This window comes from Bacillus rossius, chromosome 15, assembly GCF_032445375.1.
Source record: "Bacillus rossius redtenbacheri isolate Brsri chromosome 15, Brsri_v3, whole genome shotgun sequence".
NCBI lineage: Eukaryota > Metazoa > Arthropoda > Insecta > Phasmatodea > Bacillidae > Bacillus > Bacillus rossius.
The window spans coordinates 25,485,200-25,510,520 of NC_086342.1; the positions used below are offsets into that span (position 1 = coordinate 25,485,200).

The window sequence follows — 25,321 nt, forward strand, 5'->3', positions numbered from 1 at the left end:
TTTAATGTGTCCTTCTACCGTAATCAAAGACAGCCGTGTGCAGCTACATAGAACACATGCAGTACATAAGATTGCTGCCAAGTGTATGGAAAGTATATGGAAACCTTTTAAAAACATTTGTTAGCTTTTTACATGCACTTAACTGAAGATTAACTGCTAACAATACTATCTGATAAAACACACTATACTAACAACTAAATGAGTTGTTATTGTATTCGGTTTTTTTTTCCTAACGTTCCGATTAATGTGTTATATTATTGGGATCAGGACAAACATTTGAAGTGCATATTTTCCGTCACATTATGTTAGAATAAGTCCTGAGAGTGGCGAAAACTTTTTTAATCAGATAGTATAATTTGGCATTTCCTGCCACACATTCTTTAGAGCAGCAGAGTAAGGTGTGAACTGAATTTTTAACCAATTACTACGTGGAATAAATAGGCTGGAATAATTGGTCGTAATTACATTATTTCCACTGCGGAGGTAGCCAGTGATTCAGAAAATTTTCCTTTGATTAATATTTTCCAGAACAAACAATGCGTTTGAGTTTAAATACCGTTAATAAAAAAAAAACACACGGTATACTCACCAAAGAGATTCTATACCATGTGCAAAAATTTAACTATAATATAATGTAAATTAACGGAAACAGCCAGTAATGTAATACAGCGGATACTTTCTTCATAATTGTAAAAATAAATATTCTTGTATTTCTTATTGCTTCAAAAATCTGGCCATATTTTCCCAAAATAAGCAGGAAGCTCTTTTTATTGACGTAAAATACTAATTTTAACACCAGCTGTAGGTTTTATGGCCGAAACACTATGCCTTAGAATACTTATACGTAAAACAAACCAACCTGAAACACTACGAAAAAATTAACATGCCACCAAATAGCTAAAATTCTTTCGTTTAATATCGCATGAATACCTTCAACCAAGGATGTAACAAAATGAAAGCAAGAGTCACTCTTTTTTTTTTAAATTCAAATCCAAACATTTTAATTTTTTTCTTCGCTCATAAAAATATGATAGCCTCAATAAAAATTCAGTTAATTTTAATTTTAAAAGTAAATGAAAAATTTAGTAACGGGTAGCAACATTTATTTCACAATATTTTTATTTTACTAACAACACAATTTTGGTTTATAATGTTCGCAGGCTTTCACGGCCATTGTCTGAAGTAGCTTGGCTTCTAGGTTGTAGCCGTGTCCTTGGTGAATAATTAACCTACGTTTCGGTCGACATTGCAGTCGCCATCATCACGGAGCATTTACAGTACTTCAACATTTTTGTCTGATAAACATCTTAGTTCTCTGTATACGGTATTTGGTAGGAGTAACTTCGTAGGTGAAACGGAGGTAGCATGGAACGAAAATGTGTAAGTACGTTGCTGCCATCTGAGGCGGATGGCACGGAACAAAGTTCACAAAGACAAAGGAAAACTTTATGGTGTTAATTTTTTAAGTAGTTTTAACAAGATCGAAAGTTTTTAAATAAAATTACTTGTCTATAATCAGGGCCAAAGTCAGGGTTTATGAATTTTTCAAGACTTTTCCGCTTTTGTCAGAGCCGTTTCATTTTAAAGTTTAACATTTAGCTCTGCAAATTGAATGATTCAATAGTCGACGTTGCTGCTCCGGCAGAGAATTCTAGCGGTGGGTGCGGAAAATATGTGTGATTCGCGTCCAGAAATGTAGTTGAAAATACATTTTTCATATATTTACCACGCCCGGAATTATTTTAAAGAATTCTGCGTTAAATTTCGAGTCCCAAGTTTCATATTAAATGTTTTTTTACAACATGATAACACATTAATTTTCTCATTACCATTGTTAGATGTTAACACATCACTGGCGAGTATGTACTGAAAGACTCGCTTAGTTTATTTTATAAAATATTTTTTTTGCACCATAGTTATATATGACAGTACGATTCATTTCTTGACTAAGTGTAAGTTGCATGTTTGATACTTCTGAGCCCATGTGATATATGGAGAATGTAACTACGAAGATGAAATTAGGTTCTTATAATATTTTTTTGGAAGCTTTTAAAAATTGAGAATGCCCACGATACTTATCTGATAAAGAATTCGTAAAAACTGCCTTTTTTTTAAACGTTGCACCTATATTTAAAAAAAAACTTTTAGTGTTCTCATGTTTTCATATTGCATGTTATTGTCAAATAATATATTTCATATTTTTATTCCGTTCATTATTTTAAATCTTGTAATGCATTTAGTTAATAAATAGTCCAACATTTAATTGTAATATTTTATAAAACATTTATTAACTTGTAGCATACAGTTCCAGTACATTTTAATTAATGTGTCTGGTGAATCAATTTCAATATATGTCTACTTCGGAGATATAAAACATAATGCCCACTTTGTAAAAATGCACTTTTAAACATAAACTTGATCACCGTTTGACGTTATTTTATTTCTAGTGGCCTACATCTCTAAGCTACGTTATGTCAAAAATTCACATTTTTATGGTACTTATATTTGAGCATATAAGTGAGGCACTATTTAAAATTATTTAAACTGCCGTGTTGGAAAAGTATGGTTTTTCTGACACAGTGTCGTATGCCTCCGAGGTACACAAAATTTAAATATTGACGTAAAAAAGGTATATTTACTCGCTACAGTGATAGTCGGCAGTCGAACTTAAATGTATGACAAAATACCGCCAGATTTGAATGTCTAATAACTATGAGACTAATAATGCGCCAACGATGGTTGGGCTCACAACGGATGGATCATGTCTGTACGTGTTTGTTGCTTAGTATTTTTTTTTGCCTGTGACGTCATCGTACCAATGTAGGTGCATGCGCGTGATTGTTACGAATTATATTTGTGTACGCTTACAAATAGTCAAGCGTGGAAACGAGTTTAGCCAGGGCATTGATTCTGGTGTCATTGTGAAGGGCTTGCCGAGGGCACTACTGGGACAGAAAGTGAGACGCTAAAAATATTTGCCGGAATACAAGTGAAAATCTGTACTAAATTAAAATTTACAAAATAATTAAAAAATGTCGGCTATTATGGCTCGTAAATATGCTCGGAATTATAGAAAATGCAAGTCAGAGGAAAGATTGCGTCGAAAGGAATCCAAAAAGTCCAGCGCCGAGCGAATGTGACAGCTACGGCAGCGTCGAAAAAGAAATTTAAAAACAAAATGGCGCAAAGCGATTGCGCGGCTGGCCCCATCGGACATAACAGCGGACAGCGACAATCAAATCGTCTACGTACGGATTGATAATTAAAATTACATATTAATACGAAAACAATTGTGATTAGCTACATCCCGACGTCTTCGAGATAATACTACGGCACGGACCTGAACTTCACCTTTCCTCTGGGTTTCTTTATCCAGACCCTGTCACACACCTGAGTTCTCGTCGTTACGTTGCCGCTGGTGTTCCTCCAGTTCCGGGCGAAGACGACCGTTGTCTCGACGAAGCGGGCGGGAAGTTACGCCCGCGAGTCGCGAAAAACCCGTCACGTGCGGAAAAGGAGGGGTGGGGGTTGAAGGGAACCCGTTGTGTCCCTCTCGTCTCCGCGAGCTGAATCCTCCCTTTGAAAGCAGGAGAGTCGAGGAAGCCGTGAAGATGCCGCGGGAGGGGATTGTTAAGGATTTCAACCCCCCTCCCCCCCCCTCCCCCTCATCATCCATCCCAACCAGGCACACCTTTTGGGTCGACTTCTGCAGGGTTTACTACTCGCAGTGTGTAACTTTTCCAACGCCCTGCGAACAGTCTGCGCGCCACCTGTGTAGACCTTGGGGCGTCCTCTTGACTATACTCTGTTCTGGATAAAGGGAGACTATTTTGATAGCTGTTACATTGAAGGCCCAGACTTTGAAATTTGAATACCTATGGCGAATACATATACCTACGTTTGTATATAATTTTCATATATTTAAAAAAATGAATGCTGAAACTTTGTTCAAAAATAACTTAACTTACCTTAAGCAGAGCTAAGTCGTTAGAACACTTACGTCACAGTGCTGGTTTCATATAGGTACAAGTTATGACTACTGGTACTACAAGCATACAAGCAGCTGTGAATGTTTCTTTAGAATAATACTTCATTGGGTTTTTCACGCAAAATAAGCACATTAATGTTTTAAATTTTTGTTATTGTATGAACATAATATTACCGAGAATAATTACTTTAACATATGAGCAGTTTTTTCATGTCAATACATACATGGATGAGTACATGTAATGAAATATTTTATCACTAGTAGCAACACTTACCTTTCTTTCTTTGGCTTAATTTTAAATCGTGTAACAAATGTTAACTAAAAACTCAAAACTTCCGCTAAACGGGCCATTTGACTACCAAAACTTGCGAATAACTTTCTATAGTCACATGCAGTGACGCCAGCTTCCAAGGAATCCTTAAAGGCGACTTCCTATACGGCATACCCGCATAATTCGATATGAAATCACATGTAATGTTGGAGGGCAGACGTCAGTACAGAAATTCGCTCCACGATATTGCCAATATCGTTCTTCCCAGGGATTGTTCATGCCTGCATTATTACCTACGTGGACACTGCACGAGGCATCTTTTTACCCCAGATGATGGTCTGTGCCACGCATCTGGGGCACAGCAAACACAGGTCTATGTGTAACAGTATTTGACGTGATAACGTCTAATAACTCGATGAACGCCGGCTGCGCGCACGTAAAAGTGTCCCGTTAAGCACATTGTCCCGTTACGCTGTGTTCCGTTACGCTCATTGTACGCTTGCGCCGCATCTATCTCTCTTCCACTCGATTGGAACAACCATCGATTTGACTTTTTCGAGGCACATAAAACTTGAAACACTCCCATTCGTTTCCTACTTTTCCTATCATCGTCCTATCCTTAACAGATTAACACAGATTGGAAGAAGTTAAATAGCAAACATGTATAAAAGTTATAGTTAAAATAATATCTTCATATTTGAATTAATGAGTGCAAATAAAAGTAAATTTATCAATTAAATTGTAGATTTCATTTCACTCCTTCTTTGTATCCATACAAAATAGTGATAATTCGATAAAAAAGATTCAATTTTATTCATAAAAGTATGCAATCATTTCATCAAAGTTTTTATGACGTTGTCACGTTAAACTATCGTCCGCAAACCGACTTTACAGACAACCAATTTTTAAGTGATTTTATAGGACCTTATGTGATGAAAGTGACTGTGTTAAATGGCTGTTGGTAAACTCTAGTTCATACCTAGGTACTAAAAATCGAGAGGCGTGGTCAAGCAACATTCCCGTTACGTTCTGGATGTTGCAGTATGGCAATGGCGGAATAGGAAGTGACGGGCGGACCCTGCTTCAAAATATGATTCGGGCGATTTGTGTGGGGGGTGGGCTTTGGTGGATGACTGTATGATTTGGGTGGTAGTTATGGAATACTTCCCAGTTAAATAGGAGGACGGGGTTTCAGCAACTGGAAAAGTAGGCTGTTTAAACACATTTCTGATGTATTTAAAAGTAATTTTTTTTCATGACTCCAGTTATTATTAAACATTGAGGGTCGTAAAAAAAAAGGCTGTGAAGGGAGGGGAGGATTTGGAAACTCCAAACAACTTCACAGCGTGCCAGCTACTGATAATTCCCATCTCTGTTACTCTTCCGGTTCGGGGCGAAGACCCGGGGGCTGCGTTGTCTCGGTCGAAGAGGGCGGGAACCAGACTGCTCCTCAGACGCAGCGCACAAAAGGGCCTCCGAGGGCTTTCCGCGGCGCCCGCGAGATACGCCCCTTGTGGAAGGGTACTGGAGAGGGGGGAAGGGAACCGCGGTGTATTATTTTTCCACCCCCACCGCGAGCTGAATCCTCCCTTTGAGAGCGAGGCGAGCCGGGAAGCCGTGAAGATGCCGCGGCCTCTTCTTCTTCTTCTTCTTCTTCTTCGACTGGACTTGCGCAGGGCTCGCAGCCTGGTCCCTTTGGCGCCGCCGCGGCTACAGTCTGCGCCCCGCCTCTGCCGACCTCGATCCAGGCTTCCTGACATCATGACGAAAACCAGCACTCGAATCATTCAGCATCGGATTAGCTTGTAATGCAACGATAATTTAATTAATTTTGTTAGTTTTCTGGCAGGCGTAAAAAAACAGCAACAACAATTGCCTGCACATACTTCCCTCGGCATCTACATAATCCCGTTAGGGCATTAATCCGATATAGGAGATAAGTAGATCTTTCACGTGTCCGAATTCGGAAAAGTTCAAACTGGGCATGGGTTCCGAGGACCGGGAAACAGATACGCCATTTCTAGGGCCATCAAAATTTCGCGAAAAGATCCCGAGAGAAGCTGGAAGTTAAAACACTGTAGCATCGTCTGAGTTTCGTGATTGGGTGAGATACTTTGAGGTGCATGTCGATTGTTACAGCAACCAATCACACTAATTCAGTGTGGAAGCAAACTCGTCTTTAGTGGCTACCGTGCAAACAAGGCAACGACTTCTCTCGCAGAGGACCGCCAATCACAAGGAAGAAACCGCTGGTGTGGGTATACCTTGTTGCAGTCTGGTAGGCGTTCAGATTTTTTCGCGAAAATTTCCTGCCCCTAGCCATTTCCAAATCGCGGCATGGATTCCAACAGCTGAACAGCTACGTCGAGAGGTTGAGGAGACCCATCCCAACTTCGGCGCCACCGAACAGCCGCTGTCCCGCCGTATACCCCAGGTTTACCAACAGTGCAAGCCCCCCACCGTGGTTTCAAGGAGAACCGACACGGATTCACACCTGTCACATCCCTGGGACCCCTCTGTCACACAGTTACTCGTGATCCAGCCGAGGACATCCACTTCTACTAGCTGTGCAGGCCAGTAGCTCAACACTTCCACTCGTCAACGGAGTGTAAAAACCACCAGTGAGACGAAACCCGAAAGACACAATTTTGATTCCAAATTATTTGTCGGAGAGGTTTCAAGTTTTTTTATAAATATTTTACTGAAATTCAGCCTTTGATAAAGTAGGATAGTAATCATTCCTTGATTTTTTTGATCCTGAATAAAATTCTTAATTTATTAAAACACGGAAATTACAATTTTGTACCAGTCCATCGTTGTTCGACACATCCTGAAGGACTTTATCCCAAAGTAAACCGGCTAGGAAAACCTCTTACCGAATCACATTCGACACCGTGAGAAGGTGAAATGTGCTATCGAATTGATTCGGCAAACAATGGTATATTCTAGCACGGCATTAATAATTAACGTTTTTTTTTGCAGGCATGAAGACATGTGTCAGAATTTTTGGTTGAAATTCATCATTTTCAACTTTAAATGTTCAATAAATGTTTTAACTTACTCTGCCTTAATATTGGGGGAAAAAATTGGAACTTTAACTGATTAATATTTTTTTAAACTTTAATTCTAAATGTATTTATGACTGTGCTAGAATGTACGACTACAACTTTCATTTAAATTTCAAAATGTTTGAACACCATTGCTCAGCTACAGTCAACAATTTAGTTAACACTAACTTATAAAAAATTTGACTTTAAAGTAGCATAATAAAAATAATTATTCAAAACGTCGACAAAGGAGGTCATCTGAGACTTTTACACTCAATGAAATAAGTAATTTCGGGGATAGGATTCGACTACAACCAATTTAGGAACCATCCCAGAATTTGCATGATTTTTTTTTCTTCGGAAAATTACATAAAACTTCTATAAATGTAGCCGAATCGTAATTCTAACCAGGTCTTCTGCTTCAGCTAACTTCGTTATTGACAAAAAGTGTTGTTTTTAGTCAATAAAAAATAATGACCTAAGAGGTGAAAACTTCTACTGAGCGATCACGAATCTTCCAGGGTTGTATGATTATTATTATGTCGTAGCTTTTTTTATTATTAAATATTTGTTTGTTTTTGTGAGGGTCAGGTATCAAATGTTTATACGCAGAGACCTACGGAAACGGAACCGCCTAGATAGTAGTGGGCTCCAAACCACTTGGGTGCTAACTCGGAGATCATACGTTGGAGTAATACCTCGTTGTCGGGATCAAAACCACGACCACTGCTACAAGACGATGAAGGCTAAGCGATCACAGCCACTGAGGTTCAATGTTAAAAAATTACCCGAATTATAATTACTAAATGTTATATTTTCAATGACATTTATTTTAGTTAAATTAAATCATATGGAGATTTCACTATGTAATATTGGAATTTTAATTTGCCCATTTCCTGTTTGTAATCTTCAGGATTATATAGAGATTTTTATTTATCGCCAATTTGCATCGCTTATTAAAGATCATTTTCTGATTTTGTACAGCGGGTAGCTGTCGATAGATCGTATGTCATTTGACAGAAGTGTTTGAGAAACGTATTGTGGCAATATGACTTTCGGCAATTTAAATATACCTAAGTTTTTTTTTTTCTTGTTTCGTAACTGAAGATTGGCAAGAGTGCGAAATTTCTTTTGAAAATTCCTCATTAAATGAATATTAAATTCCTTGTAAATGATGAAATGAAAATTATTTCAAGATTATTTTAATTCCCTAATTGATATGTTACATTTTATCCTTTAAAAAAAAAAACACTTTTCGAAATGGTGATGGCACTTCGTGTTACCTCCAAGGAAAATTCCGTAAAAAAAAATTCTTTAGAAAAATTGAGGTAGCGGGCCTGATAGCACAGGTACAGTCGCAGCACGTAGTCCGATCGCACCATCACACTGTCGCGTCGTCCACGCACCTGCCGGGGTCTTCAGTTGCGGCGCGCTGACTGTACCCAGATTCCCTCCCTCTCTCTTTCTCTTCCACCCACATCCGCCTGCTCATTGTCTCGCTCGTCCTTTTACTCTTTACGTGATTACGAGCCGGAAGACGTACGGCGACAGGCGGAGTAATTAAAAACAAGGATGAAAGGAGACGCGGAGAGGGAAAATATTAGAGAAACCAGTCGACACGCGGGGGGAGTATGTTTCCTGTTTCTTCTCCCTCTGTCTCCGATGGAGAAGGAAAAACATAAAATCTTTTGGGCTTAAGTTTTAAGCTTGGGAACAAAATACAAGCCTAAATGACTTCGAGCAACGGGTGCTGTGCGTAAACAGTGATGTGACATGAATGTTTAAATTTTCTTCGTCTTGAAACTTCAGTTATTATTATATTTTCTCTTTCCTATATAACACGCAAAACAAAATTCTGTACTTTTACAAACGATTCACGTGGAAAAAAGGGTTGCCAAGAAATATATTAGGTACTGCAAGAAAGATATTGTAACTTTGTACAGCATATTGCTGTAGTTAGTTTTGCATATATGAAATACTTTTTCGAGTTAATAATGATTACTTCTTATGAAAAATGGCATTATATTTTATATTTTAATTTATGGTTTATTTAAGCATATTTTTTAACCGTGGATAACATAGACAAACATTAAACAATCTGAATTTATTTTGTTATGAAATGCGTATTATGTGCGCAGTTAATACTGGAGAGCTACTGATGGAACGGTTTGCAAATAACTAACTACTGGGACAACACAAAGAATAAATCCCCGGGTAAGAATCCGAACTCAGTATTACTTCGAACACTATTTTGTAGTCATACAGTTGTTTTCATGTAGGTGTGCAAATTTAAAAATATTTGTAATTTTTACATAAATATTTTTATTGCACATACAAAAAACTACAGTGCACGCGTAAACACAACTTAAGCCTTTATTTTCTTCTATGAGGAAAGATAATTTCCTTTTTACAATGCCAGTTCATTTCAGAAGAAATGCCTAAATTTTAAACTTCTGGAATTCATGACAATTTTCACGTATGGTTTTTTAACTAAACAATAATTTAGTTTTTTTAAGTTACATGTCTTCATGTGTTTTATTTTGATTTTTAGTAAAAACCAAAGGCAACAAGCCTACCTTGTATGAAATAACCAACCTGAGGAATTGAACTAAGTATTTTAAGCTATAATAGCGATAAGATTAAATAAAATTAAAAATATAGGTATACTATATTCAATTTTGTTAAAGCACAATGTGTTTATAAAAAGTTAACATTTTTCCATAGACGCGATTTTACCCACGTAAAAATGTTAACGAATATTACGTATTTTATAAGCTGTGATTACTACTTGCCAATACAATTTAAGTTTGAAAAATATAGACCATGCAATGTTCAATATCATAGAGTATAATTTTTCATACCAACACATTTGTTAAGTCCCCCAATATTCCCCCAAATATATATATATATATTCACCTCTCCGCCATTTGATGATTACGGCTCATGTGCAATGCACGTATATAGAACACGTTCTAATAATATAGAACACGTTCTAATATATTTTAAGGTAAGACTTTGGGCTTCAAAACTTGTATACCTAGAGTCAGACGTCTCGGAAGAAGGGGCGCTAGCAAAAAAAAAAAAAAATACGCACGGAAACTGCCAAGGAAATGAGCATGGTGTGGGGCTTTGATAGCTTCGTACCATCCCGGGACGAAATGATAGTTTGTGCCCAATTTTTGACATAAAGAAGGACGTCACACGAAAAAATTTGGATTACAGAATTTCGGGAATGAAATATAATCGATAAGTAACGAGAAATTGTGTAGAAACTTTAAGTAAACTTAAAACAAGCACCCTGACGACGGAATAAAAGCCAGTTCGTGATATGTTGCTACTGTTTCATCGTAGAAAGTCTTCGATATTACAGGGTTAATTAAGTTAAAAATACTTCACATAGTAGTGTTAAATTAACATATTGGTTTTGTGTAAAATATGTAAAAACGGTAAAAAATATTTTTTCTAAGTTTTATCACTGTGTTCGTATTCGCGTAGCTGTGTTATCTAGAATGTTTGTAATTTTTTATTTCCTGCTATTGTTGTAACTATTGCGTCGTTGTCAGTCAAATGTGTTTAATTAATTCATTTTGTTTCATTGACTCAAGTGGTGTGGGAAGTTACGGCGTGCCACATTGTCTTTCACTTATCCACGTTAAAATGCATTAAGTAAGTTAAAATTAAATAGATGATAAAACAAAACGTATATAGTTAAGTAAACATAAATAAAAACAATGACGCAAAAAGTTAAAAAATTATTTTCACATACAATACAAACTAAACCAACAAATTAATACAACGTATAACAATATAAATATTTAAAAATATATATTGAAGATTTATATGAGATTTATCATAGGAAAAACTAAATATCTTCATTTTTTCTTCAAGTAATTCTTCCAAGGAATTTTTTGTGTTTTATAAGAATGGGCTCGAGCGAGCCTGACGTCTACCTCGTGAGAAGATTTTTTGCTAATGGCCGTGGATATGCCCTCTGATGATGAGAATCCTAAGATGTACATCAATTTCTGTCCCTGCCCGAACACGCCCGAATATTCACCTTCGGCCAATCTCGGGATTTGTTTCATTTTTGCGCTGGAAAAATGAATTCAAATATTAAAAGTGGTCGGTTAGGTTAGCTACATTAAAACACTTTAAAACAGTATGAACGGTTAGTTAGATTAGTATAGCTACATTAAAATAAACAGAGAAATATAAATATATATAAATAAACCCGAGGTTGGCCGAAAGTTAATATTAGGGCGTGTTCGGGCAGGGTCAGAACTTGATGTACGTCTTAGGCTTCCCTCTGATGATGGGCCGAGTTTGTCGCGGTTTGGTGTCGCAATTTTTTTTTCTGGCGTGGCCACCCTGCCGTCAAGTAAAACGTTCATCGAATTCACGTAAAAAATATATATATCATCAATTTTGTTAAATTATTTTATATATTTCACACCCAAACATTCCCGCTCAGTGCGATGGAAATTCATGAAACAAACCCCTGGCGGGCGAAGTCTAAAATACAGCCTACCCAGAATTTTAAATTCAGTTATTATGTTTAAGACATTTCTGTGTTTTCTTTATGACTTGATGTAAGTTTTTGGACATACGCCATTGCTATAAACCTTTTCTGTTGAAGAAAACTAAAAACTAAAATAAAAATAAATAAATAAATAAATAAAAACATCCAAAAGACAAAAAAAAAACACAAATTAAGCAAAACATTGCTGTTGTTAACAGGATATAAACACCACAAAATATTCCGTAACAGGAATATTGTCAACAAACAAAGAAAAACAAAGAAAAATGTACAAAGAGAACGAAAAAAAAAACCACAAACGATGACGACACAAAAGTATTAAACCCAAAAAAAAAAAAAAATTCAGCACAACGGTTGAAACGAGACAAAAAAAAACGACACAATGAAAAGACGAAACAAACACGTAAGTTTTCCAAAACAGAATAGGAACGATAAAAAGAAACCCACAAATGATGACAGCACAAAAATATTGAGCCCAAAAAAAAATTCAGCACGACAGGTGAAACGAGACAAAAACACGACAAAACGAAAAGACGAAACAAACACAATAGTTTTTCAAAACTTTTTTTTTTTTTTTTTTTTGTTTTGGCATTTCTAAACCGCACAGCTGTTTCTTTAGTGGCCATGTCCCGCCTGTTCCGTCGCGCCTCGGAAGCGACTGCTGGGCAGCGGCCCGCACATGCGCCGTCATCACACGCGCTCCAAACGGCTGTCCGCCGCCTAATGGCCCTCGCGACACGCAACACGCCATTGTCCGGGACAATGACGCAGTTAAGCCCCGGACGGACGGCAGGTTTCTGGGTACTTCCCCCTCCCTACACCATCCCCCCCCCCTTCTCAATCAACACACACACACAGTTTCTGCGTCCAGTCGCGTTTCAACAGCTCATGATTAGGGACCGGAAAAATTCGCGGATTCAATGACCTATAGGATAGCCTCCATTATCATCTGCATTGTCAAGTAAACACGCGTGTTCATTGGGTACTAAATTGTGAGGCGTCTCCACTGGGTAGCTTGTGATTCGACGCTTCTTTGGTCGATAGTCTCTCATTGGCCCAGAGAGCTCCCGTTAAACTGCGAGCCAACAACAGAACCAGCAGAATTGTACACATGTTTGAATTTTCAGCCTATCACGAAATGAATCCGCGAATTTTTCCGGTCTCTACTGATGATGTCTTAAACTCCACCTGAGTTCACATGCGATCCAAGGAGTTCAGGTGGTATGGAATAACTAGTGGCATGCAGATTTCGCGAAAAGATTTCGAGACTAGATGAAAGTTAAAACACTGTAGCATCGTCTGTGTTTCGTGATTGGGTGGGTTTCTCCCAGGTACATATCAATTGTAACAACACCAGTCGCAGTGATTCAGTGTGGAAGTAAACGCCTCCTGAGTGGCTCGGTCAAATAAGGCAACGACATCTCTCACAGACGGCCGCCAATCACAAGGAAGAATCCACAGGTGCGGGTATACCTTGTTGTAGTCTAATAAGTGTTCAGATCTTTTCGCGAAATAAGCATGCCCCTAGAAATAACTCAGTGTGCACTGGCTGTCGTTCTCAAGGCATCAGTGCAGTGTACAGCTAAACATTGCAGCTTTCGTTAACGCAGCATTCAGTGGCGGTAAATTCGTGAATGCGATAGAAATGTGTGACAGGCAGCAGGGTGTCAGCGAGCGCGAATAGTTCCAAAGCGTTTAAATAGAGAGAGAAAGAGAGAGAAAGGAAGAAAGAGAAAGAAGACACCACTGTTCACCGTTCGTTCCGCTAACAGTGGCCGTGAAAAGAGTGACGAATTTTATGTGGCATTGCGTAGTATGTTATAAATACATTGTGAAATAACAATGTATAGGTAATATATCATGTTAATTTAATGATTTTATTGATGTTATTTTAATATAAGTGTTGTGTTATAAATAGAATGCGATTCGATAGGTCAGATGTTACATACCATTGGCTAGTATACTCAATGACTAGCTTTTTTTTTTAAATTTAAAGAGACAAGATTATTTCGTAGATTTATTTGAATCCAGGTTGGAGTTAACTTCAAGCCTTCTAAAAGTGCGCATTGGTTGATGACAAGGTCACATCCCCTGAAGGGTTGCGTTTGATTGCGGTAACCACTTCTTATCCTCGCATACAACTGTCTCAGGGTTGTCAAGACCACTGTAGTCAAAAAACCAATGTGAAGCAAATGCACGTGCGATTCTAGTCTACTTTGACACCCAATGAATCAGCGAAATAATCGCTGTAGTTCGTGATTATAAATGTTTAGAATCCGGATGAAAACATTGATTATTAATTTCGCACAAAAAAAATCCGATGAGGTTGATATTTGATTTAAATGTAAAAAGATTTTCAAAATTTGGAGTTTGAATTTTAGATATTTCACAAAATACATATCTCAAATGTATGAAACGCAATCTTTAATATCATGGTACATTCTTCTGAAAGCATCCCGCAGACAATTTTTCCCCCAAAAGGTAAAACAAGAACATTTTTTAAACTTCTAATGGTGTCATGTGCTCATAAAAATCTTATATTAGAAACATTTTTTTTAATGTTAAGAAATTATTACATTTTACGAAAATACCAGCTAATAATTTTAGTTATAACTTGATGTATTAGATTTGAAAACATATATTTATATTGTGCGTAAATATTTCGTGGCAAATGTTTTACCCTCTCCTAAGCCTCTGGTTGGTAGTGTTGCGTTTATCATGGTGTACTTATTTTTAGGACGGATCACAACGGTAACTGCAAAACCCGCGTTCTTGTCTGCACCGCCATTTGCAAAACAAGCGTCTGATAATCAAACCCAACAATCACTCAGATCTACCCACGATAGACAAAGTTGTACAGGACGAAAATTCCTCAGATGCATTTCGTCGATGTTGCAGAAACATTCCCATGCAGCTTCTTAATTTTCTGAAACTTTTGAGCTCTACGTATTAAGAATTGCTTTCGTCTTTCACCCCAAAGAGCTATTAGATCAATAAAGTGTCTACGATAATCAAATAAATATTTCTGGTGGAAAATAACAGTTTTTACAACATAATCTCTCAACAGAAAAATAGTTTACTGTTATTTTTCTGGACTATTTTTCATATTTATTTAGCGAATTTCGCTATTCAAATGTAATTGAATTCTTAACATAGGCTTTAAATATAATTTTATGTAAAAATAGTTTTCTCATTTATATAAGTGTTTATTAATGGCTTGCGCGCCCTTTGAACACCAATTTTTATTTCAAACCTACCATAAATTTAGGGCACGTTATGTGATTTTCAATTTTATGTTAACCATTTGCATGCTGCCCCTTTTTTAAATGGTCTACTTTGAGAATATGATGAAAAAATCATAATTTGTGTTCCCTCAAATCATTAAAAATAATTGTTGTATGTTTATACAACTGTATAGGCTACCATATGGTTAAATGATCTCGGTTTGTGCTAAGACTGCAAAACAAATAGGACTTGAATGTATTAAAACCATTGCATAAACACTTTTGTAATATTTAGACCCCATAAATAACCAAAAGTTTAATTAATAAATCAATTGAAAGTAAAGCTAAAATCAAAAAGATAACGTCAAATATTTCCTGTAGGCTTCTTTCCATTCGTATTTTTTATAATTTATTTGGAGATTAGATACTTCCTTTTAATTAATCTCAACAAGTACACCATAAATAAGATTAAAACGAAAAGTTAGGTCCTTCTATGTCTCAGAAAGAATAATTTGTATTTTTAATTACTGAAATTAACTCGTGTGTTTCAAGCTGCAATTAATAAAATAGTAGTAGAAATTTAATAGATGAAATCTTGTGGGCTGTTATTGTAAAAATAACTAATCACAACACAAAGGTGGTCCGAACTGCTCCATAAACGGATATTCTATGTTTGCACCTATGATAAAATAACTAATTTTAAAAATCATTATTCGGAGTTCATTTCGTTCTGGCCTGAAAATAAATTGCGTCCGCCCACCATTAAATTAAATTCCGGAAGCTGTCTCTCTGATAACCCTTAGGGTGATTTAAGAGAGCCTTGCTGGAGAAGCAGGAAAAAAAGCTCTTATAATTATTTTATTTGAAAAGAAGTCTTTAAATTTTAGAGTATCACGTTATTGCCATAATTAAAAGATAACGATGTTACCAAATCATTTAAGAATCTTAAGGTATTAGATTTATTATACTTAGGTGTCCAAAAAAATTTCTGCTTTTAGGTAGATTACGAAGAAAGACTCCCTACTTTAACCGTTACCACGGTGGCACTATCAGAAAACTATTGCATATGTTTTCGTTTTATGTTCCATTAGAACCTAAAACCATCGTCATTTTAAAAGATAATATTTTTTTTTATATTATATATAGATCACTTATTGTGGACACAGTAACTGCCGGAAATTTCCAAAATTCACTTTTAAACGGATACCTACATGGAATTAAGTAAAATAAATAATGGACGAAATACGATTGGGTAGAAATGTGGACTTTTGTTTTTTTTTAAAAATGGGAAAATCACTTTTACTCCCTTAATATGCTTAATATGTTTATGAAGTTATTTTACGTCCTTAAACGAGTTGCACCAAAACCGTTTTTCAAAATTAATTTGTTAAACTAACAGTTATAACTGCAAGGGGTGGTAAAGGACAGGGCTGAAGGACAAAAAGATTGCATAACTCTTTTAGTAGGTACTTTAAAAAATCCGTTTGAATTGTTTGTACGTTTACTATAGCTATATGTAAAATAAATAATATATAATAGAATTTATTAAAATACTATTAAAATATTTTCTCTAAAACATTTTATTGATACAACTAACCTTTATTGTAAACGCTAAAACAAACTAACAAAAAACAACATTTAAAAGACGAAAATTGATCTCTCAAATATGTACAACGTACTTTAGATGTTCTAATATATTCTAAAACTTTAGTTTCATACAGTTGTTAATATGAATCATAACAGCAAGGTTTAGAAAACAAAACTAAAGTTGAAATAAATAATTAAATAATTTTATATACATATATTAATTTCGTTACATGCACACTATTAAATCCGTTTTTATTTATTTCAACCCTTCTAAATATCAACTAAATTTGTTGTCTCGAATTAATTTTGATGCAGCCAACCATTACTTTAGAGAATGTAAATAAACAAATTTCTAGAACAAAATAATCATAAATACTTTAGTAAGTATACCACCAAATACGTTAAAACTTGTATTTTAAAAACCTTAAATATCATCTGAAACTTTTGGTGAGACGAATTATTACTGCAAGAGGTTAAAAAAAGTGTTTGATACACACAAAAAAAATCTTTTCGCTACGTACGCAAACAAATCAGTTTAAACTATTGTATACCTTCTATTTTCGTATAAATTAGTCTAAAACTAATTTTAAACCACTTTTAAGCTCAAGGCATGAAATAGATTTGAAGTTTAAAAAAATAATAATATTTACTTCTTTAGGCGTAGTATGAAGTTCGTCATAAATGGTACAATGCTTAGTGCATTTAATTAAAACATTGTAATCAATTTCGCTGCATGGAATACGAGAAAATATTAAATCAATTATTTTGAAATAATTTCTCAAAATGTTCCAAAGTTTACATCAAGTTCCAGAAAAAATATGTACTTCGGAATATATCTGCGCCTGTAAGCTGTGCCAAAAGTGAATTTTTGCTTTGTAACAACTTTTGTCAAAGCAGTATGTATAGTAAGCTGCACAATATTAAGCCGTAATTAATATATACAAAAATAATCAATAATTCAATTTTATGTAGGTATATACTGCTGTAAAATATATGTTTTAATTTGATTAAGGTTAAGTTCATGGACAGAACATATAACTTGGTTTATGACGTAGCGACTGAAACAGTAACCTTTAAATAAATAATTTACTCACAAGGCTACAAATGCAAGTGTGTAAATTGTTGTTCTTTTTTTGTTTCAGAATCTTGGTGTAAAACAGCAAAACCAGGAAAGAGCTTTTATAAGGTGAGAACGTATTTTAATAGCTGTCGATTCCTAAGAAAATATATTACTTAAGATGTTAAGTATTAGTTTTAGCATGATTTTATGCTTATTAAATAACTTAATGTTATATCATGGAATTTTTTTAATATTTTCAATACTTTAAGGCGACATTGAGTATTTCATATCAAACTCACAAAATTAAAAATTTATTCGACATTTCTTAACAAAGTATAGACCATATTAATTTTCATGAAATGTTAGTCCAAATATACCATGTAAGATGAATAAATATATATATACAGCTCTTCTAACAAATGTACTAAATCCTACATTAATATTAATTTTTCTCTTTCAGTTATTGTGGAAGATTTAAAATTATTGTTGGACTTTTATATCATATTTTTTATAGCGCAAAGCTTCAAATGTTGTTCAGTTTTTATTATAAACACATTTTGAGCTTGATTTAAATAGGGCGGTTATTAATTTAGCCTTACTGAATAGGTAAGTATTACGTTTTTGTTACAAACTGGTCCAAACTAACTGAAATTGAAATTTTCTGCACCGTATTAAATTTTAAAATATGCCAAAACTAGAGTGAGTTACTTCATTTTCACAATTTCTTATCCAACCAGTTATTATCTATACAGCACAAAACGATTTCTAAATATCCATGTGGTTGTTAAAAATAATCAAGCTCTAGCATGTTCTTGGAAACCATACAAAAAATATAAACTTTAAATAAATACATTTTTCTTGTTATTTAATATTTTCCACACTAATGAAACATGTGCTGTATGCTGTACATTTATAGTAATAACTAGCAGACCCGACAGACGTTGTCCTGTACACACGTCGTTAATTCGAAAATTTCAAACATTCTTCAATAAGCTGTAACAATCTGGACTGTTTTGATGAAAATTATTATTCAAGAGTTATTTTAATATCTAACGTCATTACATGTACACTTATACAAATTCGACCAATCGGTAGCATGTGAGTATATACTGTGTGTGTAAGTATGCATATACTGTATGAGTGAAGTGAAATGTAGAAGCTGTGTTAACTAAAAAGATGCATCTATTACCACACTCCACGGATGAAATTTGTAGACTGGATAATAGCAGCCACTGTCTATGATTATTGACACGGATATTTCTAGGTGTAACCGAAAATTTTAAGTGAATGATATGACTGATTACAGGTTGGGATATTATCCGTGGAGTGTGGCAATAACAGCATCGTAAATACAAACTTTAACTTGTTTTAAGTAAAGGTAAAATAATATTATACTGAAACTATTTTATAACATTTATTTATTAATTTACAAAAACTTAATTTATCTTAATGCTATTGGATGTACAATATTTTTAGTTAATCCTTGAGGCGTATAAACAAACAAATTCGATGGTTTTCCAACTCTGGAACACGCAACATATAATTGACCGTGAGAAAAACACGGATTTTCTAAATCTAAGCCACAAATTGTCATTGTTTGGCCTTGTGACTTATTTATAGTCATAGCATATGCCAAGCGGATTGGAAATTGTAAACGTTTGAATGGTATAGGCGAATCTGAAGGAATCATTGGGATCCGTGGTAGAAGTAAAACCTCACATTGAAATTTTCCACTCAAAATAGTAGCTTCACGAATGTTGCCCATGATTTTTTTTATAACTAATCGCGTCCCATTACATAATTTCGGAGCATTCAAATTTCGAAGCAAAATTATAGTTGAACCAACCTTCAGTCGCAAATTATGTGGTGGCATTCCAGGTAAATCTAATGAATTTAAAAATTCTACAGGATAGTTAACAACTTCATCAGGATCAACAACAGTGTCGATCGATTTAAATGTAGTTTCATTACCAGGCAGTAATTGCTGTATTTTGAAATTGATGGCATCAACATCTAAATTTTTCGCAGCTAAAATTGCTCGCTCTCGTAGCCATCCATGATTAGTACAATTATGTCTCAAATCTGGAAAGATGCTGTTTATTAACTCATCTTTGGTAGCCACCATGTTGCAAAAATTCTCTGGAAGTCGAATGTATTGTGTATCTTCATACAATTCAATTTTACCATTGCCAATATCCAACAATTGTTCAGAGAACCTTGACGCTAATGGATCATTTTGAAGTTAAACGCGCATATTAATAGTAAGGCATAATTTGCTGACACTTCGCCATAGATAAGATTCTTTTAAACATGCGTTTATTTCGTCTGCATATGTCGCGCGTGGAATGATTGGTAATGTTTGTCTGAAATCACCAGACAGCAACAATAAGGCACCACCGAAAAGCCTGGTATTATCCTTGATATCTTTCAGGGACCTGTCGAGAGCTTCAAGCGAATGCTTGTGGGCCATGGTACATTCATCCCAGATAATAATTTTGCATTTTCTCAAAACTTGAGCGATGCCTGAATGCTTCTTTATGTTACACATTGCTTCGGGATTTGTGTGAACATTCAAAGGTAATTTAAGCGCTGAATGCGCCGTCCGTCCACCATCAAGTAACGTTGCTGCGATTCCTGATGAAGCAATAGCCAATGCAATATTATTTTGTGATCGGATGCGCGCAAGTATCAATGAAATGAGGAATGTTTTACCAGTACCACCTGGTGCATCCAAAAAAAAGAATCCACCTTGTTGCGCTGCAATTGATACATTAATTTGATCATATACATTTCGTTGCTCAGCAGTGAGCAATTGTTCATTATTGGCAACAAAAGTAGCCAAAGAAGTTCTATCGAAGTGGTGTTCCCGTTGAACATCGCTGTTGATGGTATCTACTGCTGGGCGGTTCGGCGCTGGCATGCCGAAATGGATGAGCGGCATATTCGAAATAAGAACACAAATATCCTCAATAATTATTAATGACTCATTATATATTTCTGCGGAGAATTCAATATTTTGATTTTGATTAGTAATTCTTATCCGATGTAAAATATCCTCACTCATTGAGTCTTTATATTTGTCCCACAAAGCAGATGCTTCAGACGGAAAACACGTCAATATTATTGAAAATAATTGACGAATTTGTTGTGGAGATGAGCTCAGTGCTGCATCTGCAAGTGTGAGATCCCAATGGTTATCATCCTCCAATAAATGTAACTCATGACACGCATCAAAGAAAGTGTCGTATAAAGTACCATTGACTTTTCGCAAATATCGGAAAGATGTTGGTCCAGGAACGTTAACCAATAACAAACGCAAAAAAAAAAAAACATTCGCGTTGCTTAGGATGAACTGTATAGGCTATATTCGACCTAAAGTATTTGTCATAAATATGTCGGTGAATCCTGGGACTGGAATGCCTCGTTTCCGTAGTACCCAATTTTTTGATTGTTTATTCCACGTAAAAAATTTAGGAACATCAGTATACATTAATGTCCTTGCGAATTGACCAACAACATCTTGTCGGCAACAAAGGTTGAAAAATTCAGTAAGAGTTGTTTTTGGAGCCGTTAAAGCTTGTTGTAGTGCAGTCTGTTCTGTAAAGTAAACACACTGTCCATTTTCAATATGCACAGCCAAATGTATAACAGCAGGATCCCTTTCATGTATAGGAAACGTAAAAATGCGCCAAATAGCTTCGTTACTGCTTATGTATCGACCCATTTGATAACGTGTAATTTCGTCATTGTCATTTACATTTTGAACAGCGAATACAGCTTTATCACTGCCCTTGTGAACATACTTACAAATGTATTTTATAGATTTCACTGAACTGCATAGTTCAACGTTTATGTGCGCTTTATAGGTTTTGCACAGCAATGGTGAATATGGAACTACCCATCGATTATCAATATCTACTGTCACACCGTTTGACAGACGCAATTCATATGATTGACCGCCATTGTCTACGTCTCTACGCCGGTAAGATGGATAACCGTCAATATTGGTGATAGTATCAGATTGGCATGGTTTTGGAAAACGTTTCGTACATTTTCCATTGTCCATACATGGTGACATCATGTTTAGAGTACCACATGGACCATGGATCATATTAGTTGTTACAATGTGAAACAATTCTTGATCAACATTTGGATCTGGAATTTCGGCTGAAATAATTTTGTCGATTTCTTCTAGGCGTACTTTATCCACCAACCAAATCAAAATATGCCATTGAGGTAAACCTCGTTTTAGCCATTTTACAGAGTAAAGCCAACAACATGTTTCACCAAATACCGAGTGATGTGTAATCAAATTCATCAAAGATTTTAATTTTTGTTTAAAAACACGTGCAGTGATATCATGGCGATGCATCGATGTTTGACCTGGCAACAACAAACTTTGAATTTCATCCCAGTTTGGATTACATGTAAATGTGATAAAAAGATCTGGTCGGCCATATGCACGTACGTAAGTCATGGGGTCTTGAATATACTCTTGCATATGACGCGGACTACCAATGTATGATGATGGGAGAATATATGCGCTACCGATGTTGTTGATGTCATTAGATGCATCTACGTTACCAATAACGGCGTCACGCAAATGAATGTACTCCTCAGCACGAAGTTTTGTTTGATTAAATTTTATTTATCGTAATCTCTCACTTTCGATTTTTACGTACATATCGACAATATTGAAATAGCTGTCTGCATCGGAGAATGGTATTGTCTTCATTAGCACGAATCATCAATCGATATGCGTAGAAGTTCATAGCAGTAACTTTCTTGATCAGTTCTTCACCTGCAAATAAATATAAGTATATATGAGAGATACAGAAATTATTTGGAAAAAAAAAAATCTGTAAGATAGTCTATAAGTTGTACCTGTAGTTGGATTCCTTTGTTTAATATTTAAATGGTATCCATCTTCTCCTTCCCAAAATATCAACGGATACTGCAATGCATCGTAAGAACGATGATTGTCTTGAATTATTTGCATCGTATTATCTCTGCGTTGAATGCAAATGTCCCGACGTTCACATGGGTCACCAGCCATAACAACTGCAACTTCATTAATAGTTGGAACATTATATGTGCCTGCGTGCTCTCCGTAGGGCACTTTGTCTGCTTTAATAATAATGGCGTAGTTGTCGTTTTGCAGTCTGCTAGAAAAAGTCTTGAACAATTGCAACAACTGGTTATGGTTTTGCAAAAACGTTTCCAAAATGTCCACAATTTCTCGTTCCTCCATCTGCTCTATATAATTGTAAGCGCAGCGTGTGTGTGATTGCTGCTCCTCATTGCCCATAAAATAAATTTGTAAAAATTTTGGATCGGCATCAGGCATTGGGAGCAATGAAACAATTTGGTGGTACACTTGACCTTGAATTTTGAATGTAGATTCGAAATTACGACCATCTTCATTATGAACAATTTTTGTTGCTCCAAATGATGTCATTTGGAAGCATGAATTGAATTTACGAATTTTTCGCAAAAACAATTTCGATTGAGATGTGGTGCCAGCTAAAAGTGTTTTTAAAGGTTCGGGCGGTGGATTTAGCGATGGCAGTGAAATTTTTCCAGATGCGCAACATAAATCAGCTGATTCACCTGAAAACATGACAATGTTGACACTTTTTGTCCATACTACCAATCGAGATTAATGCATGTGACGAATAGTTGATTTCAGGATCATATTCAAACGCAAGGCGATTGAGTGATGCTATTGTCAATGCTCGAACATTTTGCATCCGGCGTTGGTTACGTTTTCTATGTGCATCCGTCGCTTGTTGACGTGCCTCTCGTTGTCTTACTGCATTAGCACGAAGACTTCGAGTGCGTTGTACTGAATTTTCATTCGCACGTGTAGATGCAACTTGATCTCTCAGATTTGCATTATCCGCCGAGTGTTCTTCATCTGTTCTATTTATACGACGATCATAGACCAATTGCGCGTTCGGAGTACGTCGACCAATATTTCTGGCTCTTCCTCGAAGACGTGGCATTTTTCTGCAAAAAAAAAAAATACTGTAATATAATACGCAACGAATGTGAGTTTTTTTTATTGAGAGTTAAATTTTAATTAGTTAACAAAAAAGATTTATTGTAACAAATTTTAGATAAAAAAAACTTGTAATTTTATTTAAAACATGAATAATAAAAACAATTTAAAAAATTTATTATGAAATTAATGAGCTACACAAATAAATTTTTAGGTTAGGTTGGTTGTTATAAAACTCACATGTAAATTTGATAAATTAGATAAAAAAAAACGTGTAATTTTATTTTAAACAATAATAAAAAAACAATTTAAAAAATTTATTATGAAATTAATGAGCTACACAAATAAATTTTTAGGTTAGGTTGGTTGTTATAAAACTCACGTGTAAATTTGATAAAAAATTTATACAAAATCTACTTACTTCGATTCCACCCTAAATTCGCAAAAAACTTTTAAAATGAATTTTAATTGTTTGATAGTTTTCTTTTAAATAATTATTTTTATTTACAAAATAACAATTGAAAAATATGTTATGAAGTCAATAAGCTACCAAATAAGTTTGAGATTAGGATGGTTGTTAACAAACATATGTGTAAATTTGATTAAAAATTTATACGAAATATACTTAAATAATCCACAACGAATATGAGTTATTTATTGAAAATTACATTTTTAATTATCACCGAAAACGATTTATTGTAACAAATTTTAGATGAAAAACGTGAACTTTTATTTTCTTGCTTCTTAATTTTGAAAATGAATAATTTTTTTAAAGTATGTAAATTTTAATAGAATTTTTTTCTAATTTTTTAATAATTTTTTTATTTAAAACATGAATAGTAATAACAATTTAAAAAAATTATTATGAAATTAATGAGCTACACAAATAAATTTTTAGGTTAGGTTGGTTGTTATAAAACTCACGTGTAAATTTGATAAAAAATTTATACAAAATATACTTACTTCGATTCCACCCTAAATTCGCAAAAAGTATCGTTTTTTAGGAACACTTCAAAACTCTTCAAACATCAATTTCTATTCATAGTTAATATTTTAATTAGCACACGACTTAAACGAACACAATAATAACACAAATTTCAAATATTTTTCTCAATTTGATCGCAGCACTAACTCTCAGGACAAACTGAAATTAAAATAGAATTATATTTAATATTTGATGCTGCGATGGTAGCGCAGTCTACCGGATCGAATGTAAAACATTCCAAAATTATCAACTACTTATAAATGAAAAATAAGTTAAATAAACATTTTCCAGTGGACCAAATTGAAATAAACTCAAGTAATCCACAACGAATATGAGTGATTTATTGAAAATAAAAATTTTAATTATCACCGAAAACGATTTATTGTAACAAATTTTAAATGAAAAACGTGTACTTTTATTTTCTTGCTTCTTAATTTTGAAAAAGCCCGTAGCCATGGAGGCTAATTATCAACAATGCTTAGTTTTTTTTGCTTTTAAAGCGTGTTTTTTTTTAGTTTTTTCTTAACTCAGAATCGAGATAAAATATCCAATTGTGAATCTAAACCATTCTCGAATCCCCGTGAACTCACACAAAAAATTTCATCAAAATCGGTCCAGCCT

At 34.9% G+C, this 25,321-nt stretch overlaps 1 protein-coding gene across 4 annotated transcripts in view; it reads left to right on the plus strand.

The window, feature by feature from the left end:
• Positions 1-25,321, plus strand: part of LOC134539580 (octopamine receptor beta-2R-like) — a 697,934-nt gene that overhangs the window by 621,452 nt on the left and 51,161 nt on the right. For all 4 annotated transcript variants that reach the window (XM_063381737.1, XM_063381735.1, XM_063381736.1 and 1 more), the window contains one exon: positions 17,797-17,840. The gene's annotated coding sequence lies outside the window, so the exon portion shown is untranslated. The remainder of the gene's footprint in view (positions 1-17,796; positions 17,841-25,321) is intronic.